Source organism: Gossypium hirsutum, chromosome A02 (assembly GCF_007990345.1).
Source record: "Gossypium hirsutum isolate 1008001.06 chromosome A02, Gossypium_hirsutum_v2.1, whole genome shotgun sequence".
Classification (NCBI taxonomy): Eukaryota; Viridiplantae; Streptophyta; class Magnoliopsida; order Malvales; family Malvaceae; genus Gossypium; species Gossypium hirsutum.
The window spans coordinates 60463236-60480501 of NC_053425.1; the positions used below are offsets into that span (position 1 = coordinate 60463236).

The 17266-nt window shown below is 33.9% G+C and overlaps 1 non-coding gene across 1 annotated transcript; it reads right to left on the reverse strand.

Annotated features, from left to right (window-relative positions):
- Positions 1 to 15111: 15111 nt before the first annotated feature.
- LOC121216359 (small nucleolar RNA R71) lies at positions 15112 to 15219 on the reverse strand. The gene has a single exon (XR_005912535.1). It is a non-coding gene; the product is annotated as a small nucleolar RNA R71 (small nucleolar RNA).
- Positions 15220 to 17266: the final 2047 nt, after the last annotated feature.

Sequence of the window (17266 nt, forward strand, 5' to 3'; positions counted from 1 at the left end):
TTCAACCATGGTCTTACACATTTCATATCAGGTTGCCATGGTATCTTTCAACCATGGTCTTACATGTTTCATATCAGGTTGCCATGGTATCTTTCAACCATGGTCTTACACATTTTCTATCAGAGAGCAAACTCCCGCGAACCTCATTCTTACAGTGGGATTACCAGTCCAGGCTAAATCCCCTGCAACGACAATTACTCTAATGAGCTTGGATCTGAATTACCAGTCCAGGCTAAATTCAGATCCTAATTCAGATTACCTGTCCGGGCTAAATCTATTTTACACATATTCTTCGAGAGGGCTATATCAAGATAGGATCACCCGTCCGGGCTAGATCCTTTTTACCGTCAATTCCTTTTCAGAGATCCATCGAATTTTCCTTCCATTCAACAGGGATTTATTTTCAAGTTATATCAAGTATTTACCAATATTTCATCAATTATCATAAATTGAATATTCAAATCATATTTTCATTACATAACCACATTTTTCAAGTGTTTAAAAATACAATTCAAGTTACACAAACTTACCTCATTGATTGTTCGTGTTTATGATTTCATTATTCTGATATATTTTCTTTTCCATGATCAAGTCTTGTATTTGTGTCGTCCGGATCTTTATAAATAAATTTGATCATCATTTTCATTCATTTCATATTCTAATGCATTTAATTAATGCTCCAGGCAAAAATTACCATTTTGCCCCTAAACTTTTAATTAATGATGATTTCATCCTTAGGGTCGAGAAAATAAAATTCTTGCAATTTAATCCTTATTTCCAGCTATTATTATCATACATATCGATAACAGTCCATGAATTCTATAAAATATCAAAATTTTTCACAATTTCAACACTTTTCAATTAATCCCTGAAACATGTTTTCCCTCGATCTTGAACTGAATTGATAATTTCGTTAAATTTTGTAATTTAAATAATAAAATAATCTATTTCATGCAATTTAGTCATTTCTGACATTTTTACAAAATTGCCCATAAAGTTTTACTTTTATTCAATTTAGTCCCTAAGCCTAAAACATGCAAATTAGCCATGCTAGATGAATATTCATACATATTTTCCTCCTCCTCCTCTCCATTCCACATCCTTAATTTATATAACATGCAACAAGTAACATTATCAATAATTTCACTATTTACTTATATGTACATTCAAAACTTTCCATTTGCATCATAGTCACTAAATTATTTATATATTAAGCTACAGAACTCGAAATTAAGATTCGTTAATTTTTCCTGAAACTAGACTCACATGTCTTCTTACCATAAAATTTTCAGAATTTTTGGTTTAGCCAATTAGTACAGTTTATTCATTAAAATCTCCCCTGTTTTGCTATTTGATAGTTCTGACCACTCTTCACTAAAGTTTAATTATCTCTTTAAACAGAATTCAAATGATGTTATAATTTGTTTGTTATAAAAATAGACTCATTAATGAATTTAACCATATAAAGTATGTAACAAAATTATTTTTGTATAATTTTTAGTGATTTTTCCAAGTCAAAACAAGGGATCTTGAAATCATTCTGAACCAGTCTCACAAAAATATAAATATCTCAGAATACAGAATTAATTTACTTTCTCTATTTATTTTATATAAAAATAGACTCAATAAGATTTAATTCCATATCACCCTTACTTCTAATTCAATTTCTATCATTTTTGGTGATTTTTCAAAGTTAGCCTATTACTACTATCTAAAACTACTTTAGTGCAACATATTGATTACCAAGTTTATAACACTCCTATTTCCATTTTCTACCATGTTTCCCATTATTTTCTTTCATTTCCCTTTACTAATATATCAAAAACATGGAACCATATAAAAGAAAACTCTACATTAACATCAATTCCATGCTTTTTCAACAATATTAGACTTAAAAATATATTGAAATCTTAATGTTCTTACCTTTTCTTATTAACTTCAATCTTTAACTTGATTTTTCTCTCTCCTCCAGCTTCTATTTCTTGAATCCAACTTGATATTCTTTCTCCCCATCATCTCCTTGCTATCTTTCTCTCTTGATGGCTATGGAAATTTTTTCAATTTTTAGGTGAGAATAATGAATTTTTGGTGAAAGGACAAAATTGTAAAGAAAGAAAACTTCTTTTCTTCTTACTCTTTCTCACGTTGGTTTGCATGGAAAGGAAAGATGATGAAAATTCTTCATCTTTCTTTCCTTATAAACTAAATAAAAAATAATATTAAATATTTCATAAAATATTAATAAAATAATATTTATCTAATTAATTAATTTAAAATATCATCAACATAATCATTACATTCTAGAATTCTCTCTCTTACTAATTGACCATTTTGCCCTTCATGATCTTTTAGAATTCCATCCTTGAGTCATCATTTAATTTGGTAAAATTGCAATTTAGTCCCTCATAGTTCTTCACTTATTCAATTTGGTCCTAATTTATCCATTTTCCTTAGTTTCTAGATCATTCTACCCTTAAAATATTTACACTATTGGTCCTTCAACTTTTCATATTTACAGTTTAACCCCTTAAGTCTTGAGTATTTACTCTTAGGCAACAAAACTTTTCTGACTTTTACAATTTAGTCCTTTCCTCAATCAAGATATCATAATTTACTCCCCAATGTTGCCATAACTCAAAACTTCCCTTTTTATCACTTTATTTCCTTATTTTATTATATCAAGGATAATATATTACTGTAAACATTTTCGGGGTATTACAGCTCCACGTCCATTCCCATTACCGCCCCTGGCCTGCCCACGGCCCCATGGCGGTAGCTTACCACCTCATGGTGGCTGAACACTACCTCGGCCCATGACTGGCACTTGACCTAGCATTCTAGGGCAACTCTTAATCCTATGCTTCATAGATCCACAAGCTAGACAAGTTCCTGTCCTCTTCCAACACTCGCCTACATGACCTTTCCCACAATCAGCACAAGGTGGCACCCCTGGATTAACAGTAGGGGGCTTTGCTCTACCTGACCCGTTAACTCTGGCCCTAGCCCTAGGCCTCTGTCCAACACCAGAAGTCTCAACCTCCATTTTATTCTTACCCCTTACTTTTTCCCGATGTAGGCGCTCAGTGCGCTTCACCTCCTCTGCTATATTTGCTTTCTCTACCAACTCCGAGAAAACTCACTCCCTTTGTGGAGCTATCCATACTCTGAGGCTATCCCTAAGACCATTCTCAAACCTAAGACAATGCTCATAGCTCGTTGCCACCATAACTCTTACATACCTACTAAGGCGTAGAAATTCTGTCTCATACTCCGCCACAAATTTGTTCCCCTGAGTTAAGTTCAGGAACTCCTTCCTTCTAGCATCCAAAAAACTCACACCCACATACTTCCCTTGAAACACAGTTTTGAAGAACTCCTAAGTGACCTCCTTAGGTTGGGTGCCCACTTTCATTGTCAGCCACCACTAGTAAGCTTCTTCCCTAAACAGTGACACTGCCCCTTTCAACTTTTATTCAGGTGAACAGTCCAAGTTCTCCATTATCCTTTCAGTGGCCTCCAACCAGTATTCAACCACGTTAGGAGCCACACCAGCCACGCCCTTAAAGATCTCAGCCCCATTTGATTGAAGTTGCTCCGAAATTGACCCCCGATTTCCCTTGCCATTATTGGACCCTGCGACTCTTTCCAAAATCCTCAGTATTGCCTGGGACAATGCATCATTCCCTGCGGCCCGATCGTATGGTCCAGTCTCAGCCACAGGTGAGGCTGAAGCCTCTCCTACTCCAACATTAGGCATATGGCCTGATGTCGACGATCCAGCCCTAACACTTCTACAGCCTCGGCCACGGCCTTTTGCACCTCTTCTAGCAATCATCGTTGATTCACGTATTATCTGGGTTAGAAATTTTATGAAGTTTTAGTTAGTTTCAATAATTAAGCTGATGTTTTATGATAGTATTAAAAAGAAAGTTGTTTTTGTAAATCCTCTACAGTTTCAAGGTCCTACGGGCTTCAGTTTCACCCCAACTAAAAACCTCAGTACAATCATCTAAAGTAGCCCACTAACAGTCTCCAGTATATCAAATTAAACAAGCTTAATAATAAAAGAACTTACTTGGTTCGACGTTGGAGACTCGGTGTGCCGCACAGAAAGAATTTTTTACAAAACATTGTGATCCAAATTTTTTTAATAAAACCCAAATAATAAGGCCTACTTCACAGCCCGAGTTTTAAAACTTGGCTCTGATGCCACTAAATGTAAAAACCCCAAACCCGGCCCGGACGTTATGGCCGGATCCAGCGTGTCACATTGAAGTGTTTTATCGAAAACCTTATTTTCATTGAAAACCCTTCAAAAGAGAAAATTTAAGTAACATTCAGTTTTTATTTAGTTTCAAAGCATAATAATGACAATGAAATAATATCTAGTGAATTGGTCTTATTACAATCCGGACTGAAATAACTTAAAATACTAGAAATTATATGCTTATGAAAATAGGTCCAAGTCGTCTTGCTCGCTGGCCACCTCGGAGTCCCTCTAACCATCGAACCACCTACTAAGGATAACCTGAGAAAAATAAAAGAGGGGGGTGAGTTTTCGAAAACTCAGTGTACAACCCTCGGCAAATAGTAAAGCATGCAATAGCAAGTCTTTTTGGGCTTGAGCCCAATTTAATATCAACACAGATGTAAAGCAATCAAATATGCCAGAATCCTACCAATCCAACCGTTACACACCATCTCCATCCCCCGATACATACCATGTGAGGATATAAATATCGACCCACCCATCCGATACACTCCAATGGTAGCCCTGTTGCAGTACTACCTAACGTTGCAATAAGCTGCTACTTATATATTGGGCTTAAAAAGCCATCGGTGGATCCAAGGTCGTCAAATAACCATGCGATCCTCATATTCTTCCTCCGTTCCATAAATCCCAACCCATATGCAACCTATTCAGACTGTTGTATGAATGCAGCAGGAATACATGTAACATCCATAAATCTTACATTCCATACGTAGGGGTATTTTAGTCATTTTCGCCCTTAGAGGCATTTTTGTAATTTCTCTTTATTATGGGTTTATTACCTACCTTGGCCCGTTAACAAGTCCTCGTCGGTTAAAGTGAACAGATACTATGCATCAGGTAGGATTCCAGAGAAGAGGAGGTGAGTCATTAAGATCGCTTAGGTACCAAGCTCTCTCTAGATCCAATCCTAGACATGTATATACCCATTGCCACACCTTAACCTTATGACTCGACCATGGTTGCAATTAATTAATTACTTAAGTTTTATGTCTGATTGAGTAGTTACCAAAAACTAGGTTCACAACCCCTTACTAAAAGTAACAGATCCACAATTATTCATTCGGCCCCTTTAAGCCCAATCTCATTCATATGGCCCACCAGCCCCAATCACATTCATATGGCCCATTAGGCCCAATCACACCCACAGTCATGCAATCATATGATTTTTAATTACATAGTATCAAACTGTCAATTTTACCTATTATGGGCCCTACAACCTATTGACCCATTTAGCCCATTCTGGCCCGGTTGGCCAATACACGGCCCAAGTCCATGGAATTGCCTATGGGACCTCTGATAACCTATCAGTTTCCCCCCTTACGAGTGTTTGCGCATACGCAAGACTACTGTAGCCAAACTTCTGGCTTTTCAGCATTTTAGCTTTTCGGTATTTTGGGATTTTTCAGTTTACTGTGTGTGTACAGTGTATGTACACACCTGGTACTAAGAAGTGCGACGATCTCCTTAGCCACGAACCTACAAACAATGTCACTCAATGATTAATCACACACTTATCAAATACGATCACCAAAAATAAAAAATCTCACCTTTGCCTTACCTTGAACGACAAGCCTTAACAACCCTTCCTTGATCACTAATCACGAGTATTTCTTAAATTTACATCAATCTTAATCATTAAAAACTAAACAACAAGTGACTCGCAATCATCTTAAGTCACTCTTAAATCGTCCATGACCATTCAGCAAACCTTGACCAATGAAAGAGGAAAACTTACGCAAAACCCTAAAACGCCTAAGGAGCAATTCGACAGAGATCTAAAATTCGAGATTCAATACTAATCCCCTACCAAAATTGATTTAGAAAGAGTGAGGGAGAGAAGAAATCGGTACTAGGAAGACCAACTAAAAGAAAGTAAAGCACTTATACAAGAATCGATCGGCCAACGTCGAAGAAAAAGTGACGGCACAACAGGATTTTGTCCAAAAGATATTCGGCTTTAGAGAAAGTAACTAGGAGCAAGAAAGAAAAGAGTTTGATGAGAAAGGAAGGGAAGAAATCGGTACAAAATAAAAGAGAAGGGATAAGGGATTTCAGCTTTTAGTTATTTGGAGAGAAAAGTGTTTTCGATAAAATAGAAAGGGAGAATTCGGCATTAGCCTAGAATCCCCAAAATCGGCACCTATATGTACTATAGCCAAATTTGCCTATCCCCAAATTCCCAATTCAGCTCCACTTCCCTATACCTCTCATCTTCTAAATTTTCTCCCTAATAACTCCTTAATCCTTTCCTTAAATTTCTCCTCTGATCACTCCCTTCAGAGTTCACATCTAATGCCACTACTGGCCATTTATTAAGCAAAAATAAATCTTTTTTATGAGCAAGGAGGGATCCAAACCCCAAACCTCCTTGTCATGCATGTGATGCCACCTCTAAGCCCCACATGTGACGTTACTTGCCACTCCAACACAAGGCTCCTTGTGTCCAATTCCTCCTTCATTTATTTAAAAACCAAACTACTTACCATCAAGGTTCTTTTAGTTATTAAACTATAATTTCCTTCACCCTAAAGTTCAAACTCAAAACTTAACCACAGACTATTATCACATAAATAACACTTGACTAGGAATATTAACCACACCTTTTATCAAAATTGAGAAAAATAAAGTTCAGGATTTTTGGGGCATTACACGATGTTTGGGATAAATCTTAGAGTTCAAAATTTTAGATTTAGGGCTAATTTGATTGGGGGAAAATTGCATCAATATAGAAAAGGAGATGGTGCACAATCTTGATGCAAAAGGAAGAAGAAGATGGTGATAAAATGGGAGGTGTAGGCAAAGACAGCAATGGAGGAAAAAGGGAAAAGAAAAAAATAGAGTTGAATAGAGGGGGTTAGGGACGGCTAAGGTAGAAGAAAATGGATTAAAAACCTGATTATTTTGATAAAAAATTGTATTTATACCTAGGTTTACTAAACTTGGATGCCAACACATAAAAAAAATGAGGGAATTTGCAAAAAACTTAATTTATTTTGTAAAAGTTGAGACCTGAACTTGAGACCTCTAACTAGCCTTCTAGCTTTCATATTTAATGACTAACCATTAGGTCAATTCCCTATTTTTGATTTATTTCTAAATTTTATGGAGCTAAATTTGGGATGTTATATTATAGCTTAGTAAGCTCGTATGATAATAAGAAATAAATATCACCATTCATTTACATTTTAAAATAAATGACATAAATTGCATTGAAACATTAATCATGTAGTTAACATAGAATTTAACCACATAATTAATTATAAGTTCTCAACTTCCTTTAAATCATTGATTGAATAGTTTTTCGTACGTACATGTACCAATATATATCTATTTCTCACCGATTCACATCTTCAATATACCCGTTGAACCATTAGGAATAAAAGTCAGATACTCAAGAATCTCGCACACTAAGTGCTCATATCATGGCCCAAAGCCAACTCATATGTATCACGCACCCGAAGTGCTAATATCATGGCCTGAAGCCAAACCAATGAAACTCACACCCAAAGTTTTGATATCATGGCCGGAAGACAAATCTATGTAACTAGAAACCAAAAAGCTAATATCATGGCCCCAAGCCAAATCAATGTATCCCCTAATGACATGTCATTAGTATCCTAATCTATTCCTAAGGTTCAATAGGGATTTCGAATGTCGAATCATTATCGAATGTATCCGTAGAGTCAAATTCACAATTCATATAATATCAAAGCATTTAAAACATAATCATAACAATGCTTATTACGTACAAACTTACCTCGGACGTAAAAATGACAACACGGGTCAACTAATCCGAGACTTTGTTCTTTCCCCGATCTAAGCTCGTATTTCACTTTTCTTGATCTATATAATATCAAATTCAGCTTATTCAATTATCTCTCTATTCAATTTAATCTAAAACACTCATTAAAGCACATTTACACTTTTGCCCCTAATATTTCAATAATTTTACAATTTAGTCCCTAGGCTCGTAAACAAAAATTCATTCAATTTCATCACAACCCAAGCCTAGTCAAATATTTATCATGCTTATAGAAGCCCAAAATTTTCATTTATTTAACACTTTAACCCCTAAATTTACACATTTCATAATTTATCCCCTAATTTGCATTTTCATTAAAAATCACTTAACAAAACTTGTATGTATATCAACAAGCATTCATAATCTATCAAGAAATTTCAAAATACATGCTTATTCATCAATGGAAACATTCAAAATCTTTAACTGTTAAGCAAATTAGTCCCTGGGTTAGCTAGACCTAGTTGCAACAATCTCAAAAATGTCGAAATCATTAAAAACGAGACAAAATTGGACTTACATGCACAAGGATAAATAGAAGAATGCTTCAAGCTACTTCCATGGTGATTTTGTTTCAATATTTTCGGCTAGAAGAATGAAGCATTATAATTTTGATTTGTTTTATGTAATTAACAATTATTTACCAATTACCAAATTAACCTTAATATTAAAACATAAAATCACTTAATGGTTGTCCATAATTGTCCACTTATTTTAATAATGGTATAATTACCACTTAAGGACTTTAACTATTAAATTCCATAGCCATTAGATACTTTTATCTATAGAACTCCACTTTTACACTTTACGCGATTTAGTCCTTTTTATCAAATTAACCAATCAAACAGTAAAATTTCTTAACGAAATTTTCACACAATTATTCTATCATACTGTAAACATTAAAATAATAATAAAATAAATATTTTTACCTTGAATTTGTGGTCTCAAAACCACTATTCTGATTTGACTAAAAACGGGCTGTTACAAACATACCAACATATCTCTTTGAATAGAGCTTAGCTCGTCATTCCCTTATCTCTCATACCTGTCGTAGGGCCTCTCACCCAAATCGCAAAACAAAAAGGTGAGTACTCACAATCCTATGGCATGCCATTATATCCAACGGTTATAGAAGATTATAGTGTCAAAACATTTACTTAAACATTCTTCATAACTAGCTCGCAGTATTGAGCTCACATACCACTATTCATAAAAACACATATTTAAACACAATCATAAAATAGAGTTATGAAGAAGGCTTACTCTCAAAAATTAGGATAAAGCCCTAAGGTCCTAATTAACACTATGGTTCACACATACATGTGGTGATCCCTAAACACTTACCAGTTTGTTGAAAGCTTTAAAAAAGCTTCGCCTTTCCTTAACTTTGCTTGTAGCCAGTTCTGTCAGGTTCGCAATATCACAAACATACACAAGTCACTAACAACATATTAAAACTCATACATAACACAAGTGAACCTAGGTTCACACATGCTAGTCTTTTGGCGAACCTAGTTTCTACTTACATACTATCATTTACTTAATTAACTTTCCCCCATTGACCAAGTTTTTGATTTTGATCCTTCAAGGTCTTTACAGGAGGTAATCAATGGTTACTCGTAGGTATCCAAGCCTAAAATAAATTAAGATCCTCTAGACCAACTAGTAATGGACTAGATTAAGGCCTCTCAGTCAACAGAAGCTTATAGTAACTACAGTGATTCGGTATTTACCTCCTTCATAAACATATAATTCCACATAAGGAAATTCCACAATTGAAGTCTTAAACTTTTTGCGTTCTCATTTCAAAACCTATCCGTCTCACCATGTATTTTAACAATTCTATATATATATACATTCTCTCCATTTCAATTATACATATTTCCACTTATTCTTGGTTGGTCGTAATAAAGTCACCTATAACAAATCTAAATTTATTCTTACTTTATCTACATCACATAAAATCAATCAATAAGTTACTCTATCTAATTAATTTCCCAAATCACATTTGGACTATTACTTCCTCTAAGAGGTATTAAAGGTTTGGTTGACTCAAACTGTGTTTCTACATAGCCATCCATATGTGAATACCTAGGGGATCTAGTCCCATCAAACTTTTCATTTTCATCTACTTCATGATTTCTATTCATTTCTAACACAAATCTCAAATCACTTAATAGTCACTACCAAATCGATAGTGATTTTGTCACTTTTGACAATATCGAGTCACAGAATCTCATCACCTTTACTCTCCTATATGGCATGTACATCTAGATTTGACTCACATACTTTGTTTAGTATTAGAATAAACTAAACTTTGGCTCTAATACAACTAAATATTACAACCCTTACTCGTCCCAACGTACAGTACAAATGGAAGGTGTTGTTGGAGCAGTTTCAGATTTTGACCAATAAATAAATTTGGAAAGTTTAGGGAGTTTCATTTACAATTATAAATCATTTTTAGTATTTGAAAACCTATATGGAAATTACCACTTCATTAAATGAGTGTTCAAATTTTAACTTAAAATTAAAATTGCTCAAATTGAGAGAAATAAGAGTTTTACTAAAAACTAAAACTTTAAACAATTTAAATAGAATTTTATATATTTTTCAAAATTAATTACAAGCCTTTAAAATCATCTTAAAACCATTTAGAAACTTTTTTGATTTGGAGTGTCTAACGTCAAGTACGAGTTACGAGGAGCTCAAAATGGCTAAAACTGTGTAGGGGCACAATCCAAAGGCCAAGGTACCGATACATACGTCCCTATACTATATTTTTTATATTTTGCCAACTTGGGTACCGATACCAAGAGAAAGGGTATCAAACCCTGGTCCCTTGAAGTGAAATTTAGGCCAAAAACACTTACAAACATCCTCAATCAGCACCATATTGTACTAATAGGTTTCAAATAATTTGAAACACATTCAAATGGCTCATAGAACTCATATTCTTTTATAAAAACACATATAACACTTTTAAGTACAAATTATAGCGTATCATTTATCAAGATTAGAATAAATTGTACAACCTTGTTATTAAACAAAATTCAACTTATGTACATCCCATGCTATAGGAGTCAAGAACTAATTATCAATACATACTCGTCAACTAGGTAAAGGTGAAGGAAATTTTCAAAACGTACTCAACTTACATGTGATCTCTAATCAAATCTATGCACAAGAAATAACAGCGTATTAGGTATAAATGCTTAGTAAGTAATTAAGGAAGGTACTCAACTTACCTTGAAGGCTTGTAAGGTATTGTTTCTCATTATAAAAAAAATTATAACGGAAACAATTCAAATTCCTTTTTAATTAAATTAACCTGTAAAATTTATTCTTCATTTACTTACTTCTATATGGCTTACACTCCAATATTGACTTATTTTTAAAATGGCATTACACCAAGTCATTCTTAACCCCTAGAGTTCATATCATGTTTCACATTTGAATCATTGTTTTAATATATTTTGCTTTTCTTATCTTGCAACATGTGGCCTTTAGAATTTATGACATTATCCATATCGGGTTCATTATTCTTTTACTTTACATTTTCTTTCTTCTTATAATATTTAACCCTTAGTAGAATACATAAGAATCCTCCACTCCACCAAAAAGCACATATTGTTAAGTAGTATACCATCCCTCCTAACATACCAAAGGTTACATAGTGCCAAGCCACCAAACACACCAAAAGGCACATAATTACAATGCAACTATGTATGTTACAATTATGGTTTTAATGTGTATGCTTGATGATACAATGTTTTAAATGGCCTTTTTTATTATGTTTAATGTTATTATGATATTGTAAATTGCTATTTGTTTTGTGTGCTTACAATTTAGCTTATTCATAAGGTTTATTGGAAATTTGAACCATTGTGCTTAATGAAAAAGCTCAGTATGTGGATTTTTGTTCCATGCACATGTTATAGGTGACTAATGAGTAGTTCATGTGTTTAAGTTGCATCAGATTTTGAATTCTCAGTAGCCATTGGTTTTGGTAAAGTTTTATAAGTTGTTTAGTAAATTTGGTAAGTATTACGCCTTAAAATTGCCATAGTAAAACTTATTTTGATGTTATGTGTTGTCTTTGGTTATTTTCTATTATGTTGCATGATATTAATACCCTTTTAGTAACTTCTGTTACTTATTTGTATGACTTTATATTGAGAATTAATGGTATGCATGTTTCGTTAGTCTTTTATTTTGGTGACAGGGCTAAATTTTGCTTTAGTGAGTTTTTGTTCATTGAATTGTATGTTTTAGACTTAATTTGATATGACAATCTTGGTTGTACAACTTTAATGTTATGTTAAACATGTTAAGATGCAAGCAAGATTGCATAACTTGAAATGTCACTCTTTTTTTTTGTATTTCTAGGTTTAAGTCTTGAGATAGGATGAACATGTCTCAAGATCGAAATAACAAAATGTGCCTAAAGGAAATTTTTTGGGCACATATCTTGAGGCACAATAAGGATGTCTTGAGACATGAAGAGTAAAGTCTCAAAATATGTGTTAGGACTTTTCTACCCTTAATGTAGTAAATTCGTTATATTTCATAAACTACTAAAATGGTCGAACTAATTATTTATAAAAATAATAATAAACATGTGTTTGGTTTTTGTATGCAAAGCAAAATGAATAAGCAAATATTTTCTTATTAATATCTATGGTTTAAATAATATTAAGTTGCATTATATGAACGAATTATAATGCAATAAGACAGCTTCTATCAGTAGGTAATCCAAATTGTCTATCGTTTACAGAATCAAATTGAGTAAATGGTGAAAATAATATGAGACTATTATGTCACCTATAATTCAAATTGGGGAGGTAGTTTGTCTTAGCTACAGGAGCTGGAATCCTAAAAATAGATACATAGATGTTATTATTGATAACTCTTGAAAAGAATTATATTTCATGCCTTTAAACCTAGCTAATTGCTTGTACTTGGGTACATTTAGTGGCATTTAAGCACATTTATTAGTATTTTTATCATTACATTAGAGGGTTGGACTGTGTTTAAATGCTAGGTACTTTTAATTATGTGTGGAATGGTTGTGTTTGGTGGTTTGGCAGGTGCAGAATGCAGAGAAAGAAATAAAGGAATGAAGTTTTGCCAGGGTAAAATGTCAGACAGTTTGCCACCTTGTATGTCATGGCATTTCCAAGAATATGACCTAGTCAACACTCAACACATACCAGTCTCAGGCCAACTCTACTTGTACCAAAACAATATACCTAAAAAAGAAGAGAAGATATCAAGGGCTGCTGGATTTATCCTAGGAAGATAAAAAGCCAAATGTGGAAACCCTAAAGGAAAGGGGAGATCTATAGGTAAAAATAGAGGGTAGCGGCTGAGTCGAGATGGAAAGAGGAAACCAATGGAAGTCCCTCTCAGCTACCACTGGACACTGTGCTGCTAGATTGTGGATTGGATTGGCAAAAGCCATTTTCCAAAATTTCTTCCATTATTTCTTAATTTGTTCTCCCGTGAATTATTTTGAACGAAACAATGTTGGATGATATTTTGGTTTTGAATTTTACTTTCTAGCCTATGAACTAAATCTCGTAGGGTTGGGATTACATGATGAAACCTTCACTTTATTTAATGGTTGAAGCGTAGGTCTGAATTAATTAATTGTTTCATTCAATTGTTTCTATGTTTAAATTGTATATGTACAATCCCTAGACATAGAGAAATGTGCAGCATGCCATAAACTAATCTAATACTAAAGAGGTTGGATTAGTTGGATTGAAATTGAATGATATGAGAAAGTACTCGATCGGTACATGTAGTAGAATTTAGATATAGAGCAGCGTTCATATGAAAAGAAAAAAAACAATGCAAGATACCACGCTAAAGGCATATAGACAAATATCACTTGAGGCAAAGTAACTTGAGGATTTTCTCTCGGAAGAAGTAGACCACTTTAGAACCCTTCGAAGCAGTAGATTGAGTATGATTTTCCCGAAGCATTATTGATAGGAAGGGTAGATTCTTAGTAATCCCGACCTTCCAAATCAACATCGTATATCCTCTATCCTTTGCCACAGCATCTTGCCAGCACATATTTAGTTATTTACTTGTTCATTACATATTATCCTCATAGTTATTCTCGTAATTTCCATTGCATTCTTACTCTTGTTTTGCCTGAGCATTTTCCAATATTAGGTAGTACACATTTAGCACAGATTATTAACCCTCTAAATTACTGATGCATATTTATATTTATTTTTCATTACAGTAATCATAATTCATTATAATAACTTGATCACTTTTATACCTAATCCAATCCCTATAGAGATTATCTTACTTACCGCTTTATTACTTGAGCTAACGTGTATACTTGCACAATTTGCATATCATATTCATATGTGACAAGTTTTTGGAGTTGTTGTCGAGGATAAACAAATTGGTTTAATTTATTTTGGTTATTTTACTTAACTCCATTAGTTTTATTTAACTTAGTTTAATTTAATTTCTAAAGGTTTGCCATTAGTGCATAAGAAGAGGCATCCCTACTAACAAAGAATATCCTTTTGATCTAAAGATAGAAAGAACTTTATAAAGAATGTGGAAAGAACTGCATAAAATGGCTAAGAATATGAATGATCCTGGTCTCAATGATAATCTAAATGGTTAGAAAGTTAATCCTCCTGTTCGTATGGTGATAGATGACTAAGACAGACCAATCTGAGAGCATGTTGTGCCAATTTTAGGTGACCTAAATCCAGGGATAGTTAAACCACAAATACAAGCTCAGCAATTTGAGATGAAACCAATAATACTTCAGAGGTAGACTGCCCACTGAAGATCTAATACTACATTTATGACTTCTTATAGAGGTTTGTGACTCGTTTAGGCAACAGGGTGTTCCTAAAGACTGCGGCTTAAATTGTTTCCATATTCTTTAAGAGATCGTGCGAGAGCATGGTTGAATGCTTTGCTGTCAAGAACAGTGGCATCATGGAATGATCATTGCCAAAGGTTTTTGCTTCAGTATAACTCACCAAATATGAATGTCAAGCTTTGAAATGACATCACATTTTTTTCGCTAGTTAGAGGATGAAACACTATATGAAGCTTGGGAACGATTTAAAAACTTAATTTGAAAATGTCTGATTCATGGATTTCAATACTAGGCTCAGATGGAGATATTCTATAATGGGTTGAATGCACATACGAGGATGGTAGTTGATGCTTCTGCCAAGGGTACTTTGTTGGTAAATCTTATACTGAAAGCATATAAGATTTTGGAAAAGATTGCCAACAATGATTATCAATATCCAACCACAAGAGTTGGGACAGGAAAAAGAGCAATCGGTACTATGGAGCTTGATGCAATCACTTCGTTAACAACCCAAGTATCTTCTTTGGCTAATATGATCAAAACAATAAAGAAACCCACTGCAATTCAGGAGATGAAAGCAGTCGAGCTATCGTGTGCTTATTGTGGTGAAGATCATATATTTGATGAATACCCATCAAACCTAACATTTGTGTACTACATGGGTAATTTTAACCAGAATAGTAATCCCTGTTCTAACACCTACAATTCAGGATGGAAGCAGCATTCGAATTTTAGTTGGAATAATCAAGGTGTCGGGAATTTAAACAATGTTATAAGATAGAATGCACCGCCTGGTTATAATCATCCTCAACCAAGACAAAATATTCAATAGGGTCAAACATCATCATCCTCGACATCCATTTAAGCCTTGTTGAAGGAATATATGGTTAAAATGATGTTGTAATTTAGAATCAAGTAGCTTAATTTAGAGTCAACCTGCATCTCGATGAGCTCTTAAGAATCAAGTGGGACAAATAGAAAATGCTTTGAATTCGAGGCCACAAGGAGTATTGCCAAGTGATACAGAGAATTCAAGAACACAAGACAAGGAACATTGCAAAGTAATTACTCATAGAAGTAGGACTCAACTGGAAGGCATTGTTCAAGATACCATTATAGAAAAAGACAACTCCAAAATCAACTAGGGAAAGAATCCAGACTCATCTGAAAAATATACTGCACCTAAAAAGGGTAAGCAGCAAAATGCCATGGCAAAATTAGATCATATTGTCAACAAAAATTCCACAGCAAAACAATATCAGTAACCTGAAGGACGACCACCTCTATATTTTCCTCAGCAATTTCATATTTCTAAGCAAGATATTCAGTTCAAAAGATTATTGGATGTATTGAAGCAACTCTATATCAACATACTTCTGGTAGAAGCTTTGGAGTAAATGCCCAATTATGTGAAATTTATGAAAGATTTATTGTCAAAGAAGCACAGATTTGGAGAATTTGATACTATTGCTCTCATTGACGGGTGCATAGCAGTGTTGATGAATAAATTACCTCCAAAGTTGAAGGACTCAAGGAGTTTCACTATCCCATGTTCAATTGGAAATCATTATGATGGTAAGGCGTTATGTGATCTAGGAGCAAGTATAAATCCAATGCCTATGTCTATTTTTAGGACGTTGGGAATTGGAAAAGTAAAACCTACTACAATTATGTTGCAACTAGCTAATCGATCCTACGCGCATTCAGAAGGTAAAATTGAAGATGTACTAGTAAGAGTAGATAAATTTATCTTTCCTGTATATTTTCTTATTTTATAATGTGAAGCTGACCAAGATGTGCCAATTATTCTTGGAAGACCTTTTCTTGCTACAGGCAGTGTAATATCCTGAATTAGGGCCTAATCGGAATAGTGGTTTTGTGACCACAAATCCGAGATAGAAATAATTATTTTATAATTATTTTGAGGTTTATGATATGAATGCATAATTGTGTGAAGATTTCGTGAAGAAATTTTGGGCATAACGAGTTTAATTTAAAGTTAGGGACTAAATTGAATAAGTTGTAAAATTTGCATTCTAGAAGTTTTTAGTATGAAATTACTTTGAAATATTAATTAGGAGGTCTTAAATAGCAATTTTACCAATTTTAAGTTCATGGACAAAATTAGGACATGGAAGGAATTTTTGGAAAGTTTAGTAGTAAGGGTATTTTGGTCATTTAGTTATTAAAATGAATTAAAAACAAAATTAAAAGCCAATTTTTGTCCATCTTCTTCATTAGGCCGAAATTTAAAGGGTTCTCCATAGCTAGGGTTTGTTTCAAGCTTCCAACCTCCATAGTAAGTGATTCCAAGCCCCGTTTTTAATGA